The sequence below is a fragment of the Setaria italica genome, chromosome VIII (assembly GCF_000263155.2).
Source record: "Setaria italica strain Yugu1 chromosome VIII, Setaria_italica_v2.0, whole genome shotgun sequence".
In the NCBI taxonomy this organism is placed as follows: Eukaryota; Viridiplantae; Streptophyta; class Magnoliopsida; order Poales; family Poaceae; genus Setaria; species Setaria italica.
In genome coordinates this window covers 8,111,481-8,126,236 of record NC_028457.1, presented here as the reverse complement: position 1 = coordinate 8,126,236, position 14,756 = coordinate 8,111,481, and the positions used below count along the sequence as shown (strand labels likewise).

Genomic DNA, 14,756 nt, shown 5'->3' with positions numbered 1-14,756 from the left:
TACCTTAGCACGAACCAAACACTATCTAAGTTGTAGGAGCACACGGCGAAGATAGACATCTCCCAGATAGGATTGATCTCCTTAATTAACCATAGCACCCATCAGTCATCATCATCAAACAAACAAAACAGAGGACAAAAATCAGCATGAATTCCTACTATGAAATTGAAGATAGACTCGGATCAACCATGAACTATTTTTATTTAAAAATCGAATTCCTACCTTGACACAACATTCACTCGACCGACTTGTTCCTTTTTGTATTTGTCAATTTGCCCTATAGGGCCGAGAGAGGACACGACGACAAGAATATATATACATGTTTCTATTGTGCACCAACTTCCGATTCAAATTAACTTCGGTCAAAAGAATACAAGTAATTTTCGCACTGTGCATCTATCAAGAAGGAGAGAGTGCTTGGACTTCAAAAGAATTTTTTCATAGATTATCTATATATCCGAGTCGGTCCAAATTCAATTTTATACAGATATGTGGACTATCCATTATTCGTTAAACTGCGGGCCGGTGGGAAATTTATATGTACCTGTGCATGTGCAGCACTGGTACATATATTAGGCATTTGTGCTGAAGCCGCGTATTGGCCGTCGGCCGTGCCCGGATGAGCCTTTGGTACCAGCACGCCAGCACCGATGAGGCACTCTCTTTTTTAGTATGTGGGCGTACAACGTCCCAAAACAGAAAATTGGACACCCTGATGATATTGCGGGGAGGGGGGCATTTTTCATATATAAATTTGTGAGGATAGGCACAAGATGATGTTGCAATAAAAGAGTTGCTCCAACCTTAACGACGGATGTTGCATTGAGAACTTTTTAGGTGCATATCTGTTGCGATAGGCATGTGATTATATTGCGGTGGGAGTTTCATCAGATTAGTAATATTGCAATAGTTGTTTTATGATTCGATAATGAGCTGATCTGCGATGTTGTAGTGGTTATTTATGGTATGATTTAAATGTGAGGTAATGTTGCAAAAAAATTAAGTTGCTTTTAGAATATTGCAACTGCAGTTTAAAAATGTTGTATTTACAATTTTTAATTGCTGCACAAGATTAGTGTCGATGTTACAAAATTTTCTTTCTGCATATTGCCGCTCTCAATGGATGCTGTATGAAACATGGTGTCATGTTGTGGCGGAATTTTCTATCATATAATTGGACGATATAGGACTATTTTTATACATATTTTTTAATATTGAAAGTGGTGATTTCTAATATTGCAACAATTTACTTTTTAGTATTTATGACAGAGCGTCCAATGAAAAATTTCTCGTTTTAGTTATTGGAAAAAGTGGATACCTAGTTTTATACTCAATTCCTGGTGGTAAGTGGCCAGGAGCTGTAACACATCTAACAAACCTATCTATGCTAATTTTTCACCAAAATAAGAGCCCAAAGTATTATTTATGGGACCGTGAAATAGTCTCCGTCTAGTGGTTAGAGCACCTGAGTAGCATCCAGCAGGTTTGGGTTCGACTCCTTGTGGAAACGAATTAAACAGACTAGAATAAAAAATTATATAAAAAATAAGTAGAGGTTTCCCTTGCTAACTTCCATCCTACGCACCAACCAAACATAAGTTTGATGATTTGCATTATATTCCATCCTACGCACCAACCAAACATCGGATGCTAGTGCCTCGTCCACTCCACCACCGATGACCGCCCCTTCCAGATAAAAATTCAGATGTATATTCCCCGACGTTATCCCCATGCTTGCTTTTCTCCTGGCCATTCATCTCCTCTCACGCCTGTCTCCCATGCAAACAATGCAGCAGCAAGCCTGCGCTCCATGCGGAGGTCCGTCGCCACTAGCAAAAGCCCCTCCGCTGCATGCCGTGGCACCATACTGGCATCTTCCATGTGGAGCTCTTTTCCCTCCCCTTTTGCTCAACTCCAGCGCATGCAAGCGTCCCTTCAATCTCATCATCAAGGCCGGTAACGCTCGATGCCAGGGTGCTCCATCTGTTCACCTACTGTCTATCGCTGGAGCATAGAAGCGCAGCAACCGCGGCTACCACTTCTCCTCGGAGGCTGGTCTTGCCAGGAACACCATCTCCCGGCTGTTGCATGTCCATGCCACCATGGCTAGATGAAGCAGCATCGTTGATGTTGCAGTAGCTGAATAATGACATTGTGCTTATTGTTCCTCTATGTTGCAATATGCAAATTTTGGATGTTACAATTTGTGAGTTTTGGATGTTGTATTGGTAGTTTTCTCATTTTTGCAACAATAGGTGCAGGATGACTGACATATGGTTCATCCGATGCTAAGGACACTAGTAGAGAACTCGCCTTTAGTCCCGGTTGGTAGGGTGCATATCTCCCGAAAATCCATCCAGGATAAACCAATCGAGATAAAAGGGGGGTCTTTAGTCCTGGATCCTTCAACCGGGAGTAAAGCCACCCTTTAGTCCCGGTTGGTCACGCGCGGGACAGGCCCTTAGTCTCAGTTGGGTCCCAACCGGGACTAAAGTCCTACTTAAATTTCAGGCGCGCCTGAGCACCTGTAATTTCATGCATCACGTACGTACCCCGACCCTTTTGTTAACCTTTAGTAGTTGAGACTTTTTTTATAATAAAATCAACTAGTATTTAAACGAATGAAATTAGTAATTATAAAATTACTGTATATATACACAATTCTTAGTATATACACAATTCTCAACTAGTATAATGAAATCAACTATACAAATCAATCTTAGTGCGTATTATATATACAAATCAAACTATATATCTACAATCTTCCTGTTGAGGTGTTGCTCAGAACGTCTAAATTTCATCCATCGTAATAAAATTCTCCCAGTGTCCTTTCCCCGTCGCCTCGGAGGAGGTTGAGCTCTAGGCCTTCATATTGGCTATCAACAAGCTGCTCTACGCCGACGCTGGCATAGCCAGGTGGAATCTCCATACCATGGCGTGTCTGTCCTGCCAGGATTGGTAACGCACTTCCGAACGCCACCTGTACATATAGCAAAAGTAAACAAGTATTAAACTCCGATCCCAAGGCGTGGATCAATTGAGAAGATTGCATAAATATTATGTATAAGTATACCTTAATAGTGAGGTTACCGACCGGTGCATGCAGCTCACATGAGGTGCGTTGCGTGATGGCGGCCACAGCGAACCGTTGCTCCTCGACGGGTAATCTAGGCGTCTGCACATCGGGGAGCCCTGTAAAAGCACAACTACTCAAGAGGCGTTGAGAAGGGCTGGTGAAGTTTGGATTCGGCAATGCTTCAGATTGGGCCAACTCCGCAACTACGTGGGCCACTCGACGATTTATTTCCTCCAACATTCTTTCTTCTTGTGAATGCACTTTGGATTCTAGCATCTGCCGCCAGCTCTTCTCGATCTGTTCCTTTTTTCGCTTGCGGCTTCTGTACGATGTGCTGTCGCCTTGGACAGCAAACTTCCACGGAATAACCCCGAACCTCGGCAACGTCCTGGGTGCTCGGGATTACCGAGGGCCAATGTTAGCTCATCATTCTCTCGGTCCACCTTCAACCTCTCAACCTTAGAATTTTCAATGTTCTTGATAAGCCTTTTGGCCTTCTGACGTATTGTCTCATTGAATATCAACGTCCCATCCTCTTGGCTCAGGGAGCCTCCATGAGCGTAATACCAATTTTTTGATCGTTCAGGCCACTCAATAGTTGCTAGTACGATACCCTGATCGATCAGGTCTTGTTCCATCTTCTTCCATCTGCGAATTGCTGTGCCATAACCACCTCGCCTTAGATGATGATGGTACTCCTTCTGACTAGCATTTGTAGTGTTGGTCTGGATCTTTTTCACACCGTCTTCACTCCTCTTATATTTAACAAATGCCTCCCAGTGGTCCCTTAACTTTGGCTACACATTGAAATCTGGAGTTCGACCCTTCTTAAGGTAGTTGGCATCCAACATCTTCTAGAATGTCTGGAATTGTGTATCCATCTTCTTCAACGTCCATTCTTTCACATCCTTTTCAATATATCCTTCGGGAAATGTGAAATGTCTCTTGACATCTTCCCACATCATATTCTTTTGTGTATCCCGGAGCGCGTACGGATTAGTACTTTTGCCCTTCCATTCCCTGATGCTGATAGGCACGTTGTCCCTTACGATTGCTCCGATCTCACTCACGTACTTCTTTGCTACTTTTTTGGGAGCAACCGGCCTGCCCTCTTCTGTGACTTCCGTGATGACAAGCCTCCCATCCATCACCCTTGTATGACCTCAGCTCTTCTGCCCTTTTGTCAATCCAGAGGGCTAACAGTTCAAGATTCGTTAATTAGTATATAGTATTAACGGTGGAGTAAAACAATAGAAATTATATATACCTCGCCGGAACCTTCCGCCACGGTAAGGTTTTGCTGGGCCTCGGGCTCTTTGCCATCACCGGAACCTTCCACCATGGTAAGGTTTTGCTAGGGCTAGGGCTCTTCATTGCCATAGGAACATGTCTGCCTGGGTGCCCTCTTCATCGGTGTACGATATAGGAAGGTTGGAGCCACTACCATCACCAGCAATAATCTGCTCCATTAGATACATTGTGGTCTCGTCGTCTGCCATCTCAACTACTGATTGAAACATACATGAAATCATACATGACAGTCATGAATCATAGAACAACCATGAAATAGGCAACTCAAACGGAATGAAACCTACATGAAATCGCCTTAGTTACATGTACGTTAAGGTATATACATGAAATAAAAGAATAACATGAATCCCACAAAGTTTGCAATGTTTATAAAATTTCTACAAATTAGTAGTAATTTGTAAGAATTTCAACCAAATTTATACAAATTTCTACAAATTTATTAGAATTTCTAGAAAATTTCTACTAATTCCTACTAATTTTAAGAATTCCTACCAAAATTCTTCTAATTTCTAAATATTTCTACTAAATTTCTACAAATTAGTAGTAATTTGTAAGAATTTCTACCAAATTTATACTAATTTCTACAAATTTATTGGAATTTCTAGAAAATTCTACTAATTCCTACTAATTTTAAGAATTCATACCAAATTTATTCTAATTTCTAACTATTTCTACTAAATTCCTACTAGTAATTTGTAAGAATTTCTACCAAATTTATACAAATTTCTACTAATTATACTAATTAAGTTTTGACTAATTTCCTATTGATTTTGTACTAATAGCAGAACTAATCTAATAATTTTCTACTAATATCTATTGATTTTCTAACTAAAAAGTAAAAAAGGCCCATGCTAACGCAAGCTGGTGGGCTTGCGTCAGCAAGGGCCGTTCGTTCCCGGCGCCAGTGTCGGCGGGGATCGGTGCCTAGCTACTAGCGCGACGAGGCCGTACGGCGCCCGGGGCGGCGGGACAGCGGCGGCTGGAGCGACGGATTGGCAATGCGCACGCTAGCGGAGGCGTGGATGGAGCGAGGTGGCCGCAGCGACAAGGGACGGAGGGGGCAAGCGACGAGGGGCGGAGGCGGCAATGAGGCACCGCGACGGACGAGAGCGCGGTGGCGATGGAGGAGGTGGCGTTGATGGAGGCGGCAACGAGGCCCCGCGATGGGGGCTGCTAGCGCGACGAGGTCGAGGGGGCGCGACCGAGGAGGAGGCGGTCCAGGCGATGGAGGAGGAGGCGGTCCGGGCGCTGGCGAGGTGGCCGGGGCAGCGGGCCGACGGTGGCCGGGGTGATGGGCAACAAGGACGACAGCGGCCGGCGAGGGAGGCGGATGGGTGGCGACGAAGCAGGCGGGAGGGTGCGGGATCTTGGTGGCGGTGAAAATTTGGCTAAGTGTAACTCGTGTGGGGGTAGAAGAGGCTACAATTGCTTTTATCCCCTCTCCCCTTTTATCCTGGTTCGTAATTGAACCCGGGACTAAAGGCCCTTTTATCCCGGGTGCCAACACCAACCGGGATAAAAGGGCCCCTTTTATCCCGGTTGGAAACTGTAACCGGGATAAAAGGGTACGTTCCCGGCGGGAATCGAAAACTACCCTTTTATCCCGATTACATTTGGCAACCGGGATAAAAAGGGGATCTTTTGTCCCGGTTACTATTGGCACCCGGGACAAACGGGCTTTTTCCCACACTTTTGTCTCCCACCTGTTTTTTGGAAATTTATTTTATTTATGTTTTCACTGCATTTCAGGATGCAAAAACAAAAAACTTTACATATTTGAACAAAAATATATTAAATTAGCGAGTATATTGAATATAGGTGTGAATTAGTCATTAATTCTATACCAGTTCTTTTAGCTTCTAAAATAATTATTTTACTGCATCGATGTGATCAAGAAATTATTCAATTAATGAATAATTATTTTATTGCATCGCTGTGATCAAGAAATTATTCAATTAAATAATTCCAAAGCGCAAAAAATTGAATTTTTGTATGTGGTTAAAATTGTTCATGTTTATCTAATAAATCTTCACCTCAACTAATTTAAGCACAAATGAAATCATACATATGTTAAATTAAAAATTGTATCAAGTAATACATAAAGGTGAAGTAAATTTAGCGCATTACAATACAACGTTATAAAATTTCTTCTTCACGAAAGTTCCTTGATCATGATCACGGCGTAAGTACGGAGCCTCTTCTTTGGATAGCAGGATGCTTGGGTCAACTTCAACAGCGAATGGAGGCATGCCATCAAAATGATCATAATCATCTGATTGGTCTGTTTTATCCTCTTCTGGATTTCTCTTAGATTTGCTAGACATTTCCTTCACATAGAAAACCTGATGCACATCATTGGCAAGTACGAATGGTTCATCACTGTATCCAGTCTTGCTCAGATCCACTATTGTCATTCCGTACTGATTTTTGGTTACGGCAGTCAGCTTCACCCAATTGCAAAGAAATAGAGGGATGTAGAGCGGTCCGTATTCGAGTTCCCATATCTCCTGTATGAAACCATAATACGACTCCTTGCTATTGTTTCTATCTATGGTATCTATGCGGACACCACTATTCTGGTTTGTGCTTTTCTGGTCCTAGGCTCTCGTGTAAAATGTATAACCATTTATCTCATAGCCTTGGAATTTCATGATTGTGCTAGCAGCTCCCCTAGCTAACCAAGCGAGCTGTGGGTGAATCTCAGAGTTACCCACAAGTTGTTGGCACAACCAGAATGGAAAAGTTTCCATTTGATGACGTGTAAGCCAAGCATCGGATTTCGTCGAGTTTTTGGAAACTACCATCTGCCTGTGCTGCTCGATATACGGAGCCACAAAGGATGACTATTGCAGAACAGTGTAGTGTGCCTTGTCGAACAAATTAGTATCATTGCTCAAATTTGATTTCCTTCCAAGGGTGCCCATTCCCCGCAGCCTCCCCTTGTAGCGTAAAGTTGGAACCCCAATCGACTCAATTGAGTTAATAAAATCAACACAAAACTCGTTCACCTCCTCTGTTCCATATCCCTTGGCAATGCTTCCTTCTGGACGGGCATGATTAAGAACATAATTTTTTATGACTGCCATGAACCTCTCGAAAGGCCACATATTGTGCAAGTATACAGGTCCGAGAATACCAATCTCATTTAGTAGGTGAACCAGTAAGTGCGTCATAATATTGAAGAAGGATGGTGAAAATACCAGCTCAAAACTGACAAGACATTGCACCACATGGTTCTGTAGCTTTGATAGCTTGGATGGATCGATTGCCTTCTTCACATTGACAAACACGCATAGCTTTACGAGCGGCAATTGGACATTTTCTGGTAGAACACCCCTCAGTGCAACCGGAAGCAACTGGGTCATCAACATGTGGTAGTCATGGGCCTTGAGATTTGTAAACTTCTTTTGTTTCATATTTATTATTCCCTTTATATTCGAGGAGTACCCAGACGGGACCTTCATACTATTCAAGCATTCGAACATGCTATCCTTCTCTTCCTTGCTGAGAGTGTAACTGGCAGGATGTAAGTAGTGCTGTCCGTTATCTCTCTTTTCTGGATGTAGGTCATCTCATTGCTCCATGGCTTTCAGGTCCTATCGTGCTTCCAATGTATCTTTCGAGGTCCCATAAACACCCATGAAGCCTAGCACGTTCACGCAAAGATTCTTCGTCAGGTGCATCACGTCTATTGCGTTGCAAACCTCTAGGATTTCCCAATAAGGTAGCTCCCAAAATATTGACTTTTTCTTCCACATGGGTGCACGTCCATTATCGTCGTTCGGAACAAGTTAGCTACCATGACCCTTTCCAAAGACTACATTTACATCATTTATTATCTCGAAGACACGCTTTCCATTACGGTGTGTAGATTTTTTACGATGGTCTGGCGCTCCTTTGAAATGCATCCCGCTCTTTCTCAGCTGGTGGTGAGCAGGGAGAAATCGACGATGACCCATATAGATGACCTTCTTACAGTGCTTCAAATACATGCTGTTTATGTCGTCTAAACAATGAGTGCAGACCTGATATCCCTTGTTTGTCTGTCCCAAAAAGTTACTCAGTGCAGGCCAATCATTGATGGTTATGAACAACAATGCTCATAAATTAAAGATCTCTTGTTTATCCTCATCCCACACACATACACCTTCTTCCTTCCAGAGCTGTAAACCTTCTTCCTTCCAGAGTTGTAAAAGTTCATCAACCAACAGTCTTAGGTACACGTCAATGTCGTTGCCGGGTTGTTTTGAATCTTGGATAAGCGCCGGCATCATAATGAACTTCGCTTCATGCACAGCCAAGGAGGAAGGTTGAACATACATAGGGTCACAGGCCAAGTACTATGGCCACTACTCAACTCACCAAATGGATTGAATCCATCAGTACTTAAACCAAATCTTATGTTCCTTGCTTCACTTTCAAAGTCCGGGAATGCTCTATTAATTGATCTCCACTGGGCCCCATCTGTGGGGTGTCTCAGCATCTCATCTTCTATACGTTCGTTTTTGTGCCATCGTATCAACTTAGCATTCGTCTTGTTCAACCTTCCTCCTTGGAGAAATACCACATCAAGCGTGGTATTATAGGGAAATACCACATCACCTTCGCGGGAACTCTCTTCTTAGGAGATTGCCCCTCGACATCACCAGGATCATCTCACCTGATCTTATACCGCAGCGCTTCGCACACGTGAAAAGCATCCATTTTCTCATATTCATCACCACGATAGAGGATATAGTCATTAGGGCATGCGTGTATCTTCTGAACCTCCAATCCGAGAGGGCAAATAATCTGTTTAGCTTCATATGTTGTGGATGGTAATTCATTATTCTCAGTAAGAATCTTCTTGACAATGTTCAACATCCCCTGAAATGCCTTATCGGACACATCATTTTTTTGCCTTCCATTGCATAAATTCTAGTGTCGTACCTAGTTTTTTATAGCCCTGCTGGCAATCTGGGTACAACAATTTTTGGTGATCATCTATCATGCACTACAACTTTGCTGCTTCCTTCTTAGTTTCGCAATCTTTATGTGCATCTCGTAGCACCTGACCAAGGTCATCAGTAGGATCATTTTCTGCAAACTCATCTTCATCAGCCTCTCCCATTGTAGTATCTGCAAAAGCTTGGCCTGCAACCCAGTCCAAAATGTTATCATCATCCTCCTCCTCTTCGCCGTCTTCCATTACAACCCCTCTTTCACCGTGCTTGGTCCAAACCAAATAGTTAGGCATGAAACCGTATCTAAACAAGTGGCTGTGAATAGTCCCCCAGGAATCCTTTGAATAGTCCTTCTTGTTACTGCATTGGAAGCATGGACAACATACGAACCCATTCTCTGGCTTGTTCGCTTTGGCCACTTCGAGAAAATAATGCAAGCCATCAATAAACACCTTTCTCCGTCTGTCCGCATTATATATCCATTGCCAGTCTATCTGCATCGTATTATGCATGAAAATGAATTACACTTGAAAATGGATTACGCGTGAAAATGAATTACACTGAAAATTGATTATGCATGAAAATGGATTACACTTGAAAATGGACTACGCGTGAAAACGGATTACACTTGAAAATTGATTACGCATGAAAATAGATTCACAATTGAAAGCATGTCAAACGTTGTAGTGCAAATAATGCTGAAAGTTTAGACATAAATACAAATACACATACTTAAATTACAGATTCAAACAACATGATACACTACGATAAGCGATCCACTGGTTATTATCTAGGAGGACTTTAAGCATCCTTGAGCGGTGAAGACGAAGGTTCCGCTGACCCAGCCTCATCCTATGGTTTATTTGTGCCTCCTGGAACGGTAGTACTAAGTGGACGTGAAACACCCGGGACTGATGGTGGAGCATAACGACCACCAAAAGGAGGTTCCTGACACGCCGCAACAACTTCTTCATAACATTTCTGCAAATAATGAAGTATTACTTTCTCCAACGTTCTCATTTTCTTCGGCTTATCCTGAGGGCCAACTATGGTTTTCCCCTTGCCAGAAGAGGAACGACGATCGCCCCCACCATCACCACTTCCTCCAGTAGCAGAAGCCATCTATGTACAAAAATTCATACCTTAGTGTTGGGGGAAATATTAACGACCTCCTTAAGCCCCTTAAAACAACAAATCATAAAAGCCCGGGCCCACCTGCGGTAATAGCGATCCCCGCTGACCCGGCATGGGCAAGGAGCATTCCACTCCGCCTCGCCTGACCCAAGATCCCGGGGTCGGACACGCCCGACCCCTCGCTGACGAAACTCCGCCTCGCCCGACCCACGGTCCTGGGGTCGGGTGCGCCCGACCCCTCGCTGCAGGGCTCCGTCTCGCCCGACCCCGAGCGTAGAGGGTCGGACTCATTCAGGCCCACAAGATAGGGATCCACCTCGGGCGCAGACCAGCAGATGAGAGCGCGGATCTCGTAGGCCCCCACCAATCTCGCCATAAATGCGCCGTGGCTCTGGCGCGCAGAAAGGCGCCCGCGCCCCTCGACGTGACCCACCACAACTACCCCGATGGAACACTCTAGCAACGACTGCACAGGCTACAGCGCCCGCGGCCTCTCCTGAGTCACCGTAGGGCACTCATTGCATGCGTCGCCTGGCACAGGAGGGAGCACCACCCGTTCTCGCGCTTAGCCTGCTCGGCGACAGGGACGCGACGTCCGTGTTCCACGGGCAACAGGCAGGACTACAAGGGTCAGCCGTCCCCCACGACGCGCATGGCTAAGGCGGCCGGGCATCATCATCATGCCTGGCGGTGACGGACAACCAGCGAATCACCGACAGGATCCAACGGCAGCCGCCCCCCTCCGGTGGCCACGCTGATGGGAGACAAAGGCCGGAGAGGAAGGCGGCGACCTGGGAACTCGCTCCTTGTCCCCGTGTTGTACCTTACTTAGCTTATCTCTTTTACCTCTCCACACGTCTGGCTCATCTGTATCCCCGGTGTCCTCCTTGCGCTATAAAAGGAGAACGAGGAGTCCCGAGACTGGGAGGACTCTCAAGACAACAGAACCCACACACTCCCCTTACGAGCATCAGTGCACACCCAAGAGACTTGGGACTGACTCCCTCTCTCGCCTGTTTGTAACCCCTACTACAGACCCTGTGTGAGCAACACGAGCAGCTCCTCATACTGGACGTAGGGCTATTCCTGCCCGAACCAGTCTAACCCCGTGTCCTCTCACGCCACCATCCGAAGCCTTACGCGCATCAAAGAAATTTACTTGCCGTAGTCTTGATCCGCTAATCTCGACAACGATAGTTGGCACGCCAGGTAGGGGACCTTTGCGCGTACATCACCGGCTTCAGATGGACAACCGCGATGCCAGCTTTGTTCCCAGCTCCCTCGTCCGCTTTGGGAGCTTGGACTTCCTCACCACGAGGGAGGGGATCGAGCTGATCCTTCTCCTTGCCCTGTCCGCTCACCCCGTCACCTTCGGCTCTTCCGCCGAAAGGGTGGTGAGCCGCTAGGCGCGCACCACGGGACCTCCTTTGGCAGAGTAGCCCCTTGGCATGTGCAACGCTGCGGCGACCTACGGGCGTCTCCTGGCGCGATCCATGCTCATGCCACCCACGAACAACGTGTTCGTGGACGTGGCGGGCACAGCCTCCGACGGTGGCTCCAACAACGGGAGCCACCACCCCTCGCGCGAGTGCTTCATGGTCGACGCGCACTCCGAGGGGTCCAACGATGATGGCGCCGAAGGGAGGCAGCGCACTCCCCCACCGCTTACCGAAGCCACAACCGGGGCCCTCGCCAGGGCCCCAGAGCGGCCACGTCAGCCGGAGGCACGCGCGGCGCCCCACCAGGAGGTCGAGCACCCCCGCAACGAAGGCGGGGCACGTCATCAGGCGCGCGACGTCCAGAGGCGCATTTGCGAGGACGAGGATCGCCTGCAGCTCTTTGCCCAGGCCAGCCAAAACATCACCGCCGCCGCGGCCCTGCTTCGACGACTCCCTGAGCCGGTGACGCCCGAGGAGCATCAAGCGCACCAGGAGGTGTGCAACCTGCTCGAGTGCGCCGCCGTCCAGCAGGCGGAAAGCTCCGCGTCTCGGCGACGCGGCCACAACGCCAGCAGGGGAGCACCCACCGCGCCTCCCGAAAGGCGTGGGGAGTCCATTCACCAGCCTCCTCCCGGTAGGAACCGGGCCGCGCCCGCTCGACAAACACTGCCGCCCGCAGGAGGCGGAGCCCAGTCCGTCCACCAGCGCGTCGGTCCCATCCATGACGCCCATGACACTCTGGACACGCGAAGGCGCTCCCACGCCGATAGAGAGGATGGCGTGGACCACGGCTACCACGTCCACCGTGGTGGTCGTTATGACAGTGAAGAAGACCGCAGCCCGAGCCCTGACCCAGTGGTGCCCAGGGCCTTCTCCGCACGCATCCTGAATAAGCCGTTGCCAACGCGCTTCAGGTAGCCCACAAATGTGGCCAAGTACTCCGGGGAGACGAACCCCAGGCTTTGGCTCAGCAACTACCGGCTTTCATGTCAAGCCGGTAGGACGGATGATGACCTGTTCATCATTCGCAATCTCCCTCTGTTTCTGGCCGACTCGGCGCGAGCCTGGCTAGAACACATCCCCTCGGGTCGGATCCGTAACTGGAACGACCTGAAAGAGATCTTCGTGGGGAACTTCCAGGGCACGTACATGCGCCCTGGAAATTCCTGGGACCTCCGGAGCTACCGCCAGGGGTCGGACGAGTCCCTTCGGGACTACATCTGGCATTTCTCTAGGAAGCGCACCGAGCTCTCCAACGCCGCGAACGCCGACGTCATTGGAGCTTTCCTGGTAGAAACTTCCTGCCGACCCCTGGTCCACGAGCTGGGACGCAGGGGCCCACGGACCATGGAGGAGCTCCTCAACATCGCCACCAGCTTCGCCTCGGGCGAAGAGGCCGTTGGGACGATCTTCGACCGCTCCAAGGCAAGGTAAAGCGGGAGGAGGATGCCGATGAGGGCACCTCCAACCGCCAACAGAAGAAGAAGAACAAGCAACGGTGCAAGGCTCCCCTTGTGGCCGGTGCTGAGCGCAGATGAGGACAGCCGCCCCTTGAGGGCATCCCCGGCTTCTTCGACAAGCTGCTCAAGGAACCGTGCCCGAACCACGAGTTCCCCGCCAAGCAAGCCTACAAGGACTGCAACCTCATGAAGAGGTATTTTTTAGGCAACCCAGTCAAGGGTGATCGGAGACGGAAGCCCGAAGAAGAGAAGAAGGACGACGAGGAGAAGGAAGATGGCTTCCCCAAGGTGGACGGCTGCTTCATGATCTTCGGCGGGCCGGTGGCTTACGACTCCAAGCGCCGCTGAAAGCTGGAGCGCCGCGAAGTCTATGCGGCCGAGCCCGCTACCCCAACCTTCCTCGACTGGTCGAGGTCCGCCATCACCTTCGATTAGTCTGACCATTCGAAACGTGTCCTGCAGCCGGGACACTACCCGCTCGTCGTCGACCCCATCGTCAGGACCAAGCGCCTCACCAAGGTGCTCACGGATGGAGGCAGCACTCTACGTCGTATTCGTACGCCTCAATATCCTTTACGCTGAGAGCCTCGACGCCATGGGGATCGACTGCTCCCGCCTCCGTCCCAGCGAGATGCCGTTCCACGGCATCGTGCCGGGAAACGGGCGATTCCACTCGGGCAGATCGACCTGCCCGTCACTTTTGGGACTCCTTCCAACTACAGGAAGGAGACCTTCACCTTCGAGGTGGTGGGCTTCCGCGGAACCTACCATGCCATCTTGGGGCGGCCATGCTACGCCAAGTTCATGGCCATCCCCAACCACACCTACCTCAAGCTCAAGCTGTCGGGGCCCAACGAGGTCATCACCGTTGGCACGTCTTTCCAGAAGGTGTACGGATACGACGTAGAGTGCTGCGAATACGCCACGGCCATCACCTGCATGGAGGACCCCGCGGTCCAGCTCGCAAAGAGCATCGAGGACCCGCCCGACTCCAAGCAGTCCGCCACCTCCTTCGAGGCCGCCGAAGGTGTCCAGGAGGTCCCCCTCAACCCCGGCAGCACCGACGGCAAGATGGTGCGGATAGGCACTACCCTATCTCCTAAATAGGAAAGCGCGCTCGTCGACTTCCTCCGCGCGAACAGCGACGTTTTCGCGTGGAAACCCTCGGACATGCCAGGCATCTCGAGGGAAGTCGCCGAGCACTCCTTGAACATCAAGGCCGGCTCCAAACCGGTGAAACAAGGCGTGCGCCGCTTCGATGAGGAGAGGCGCAAGGCCATCGGCGAGGAGCTCCAGAAGCTTTTAGCGGCCAGATTCATCAAGGAAGTGTACCACCCCGAGTGGTTGGCTAATCCTATTCTTGTACAGAAAAAGAATGGCAAATGGAGGATAT

The 14,756-nt window shown here is 48.5% G+C and overlaps 1 protein-coding gene across 4 annotated transcripts in view; it reads left to right on the top strand.

The window, feature by feature from the left end:
- Window positions 1-14,756, top strand: part of LOC105914877 — a 38,836-nt gene that overhangs the window by 9,177 nt on the left and 14,903 nt on the right. Inside the window, exon 5 of one of the 4 annotated variants that reach the window (XR_002678742.1) lies at window positions 1,794-2,092. The exons of the other annotated variants lie outside the window; for them this stretch is intronic. The gene's annotated coding sequence lies outside the window, so the exon portion shown is untranslated. Of the gene's footprint in view, window positions 1-1,793; window positions 2,093-14,756 lie in introns of those variants that run through there. 4 annotated transcript variants of the gene reach the window in all.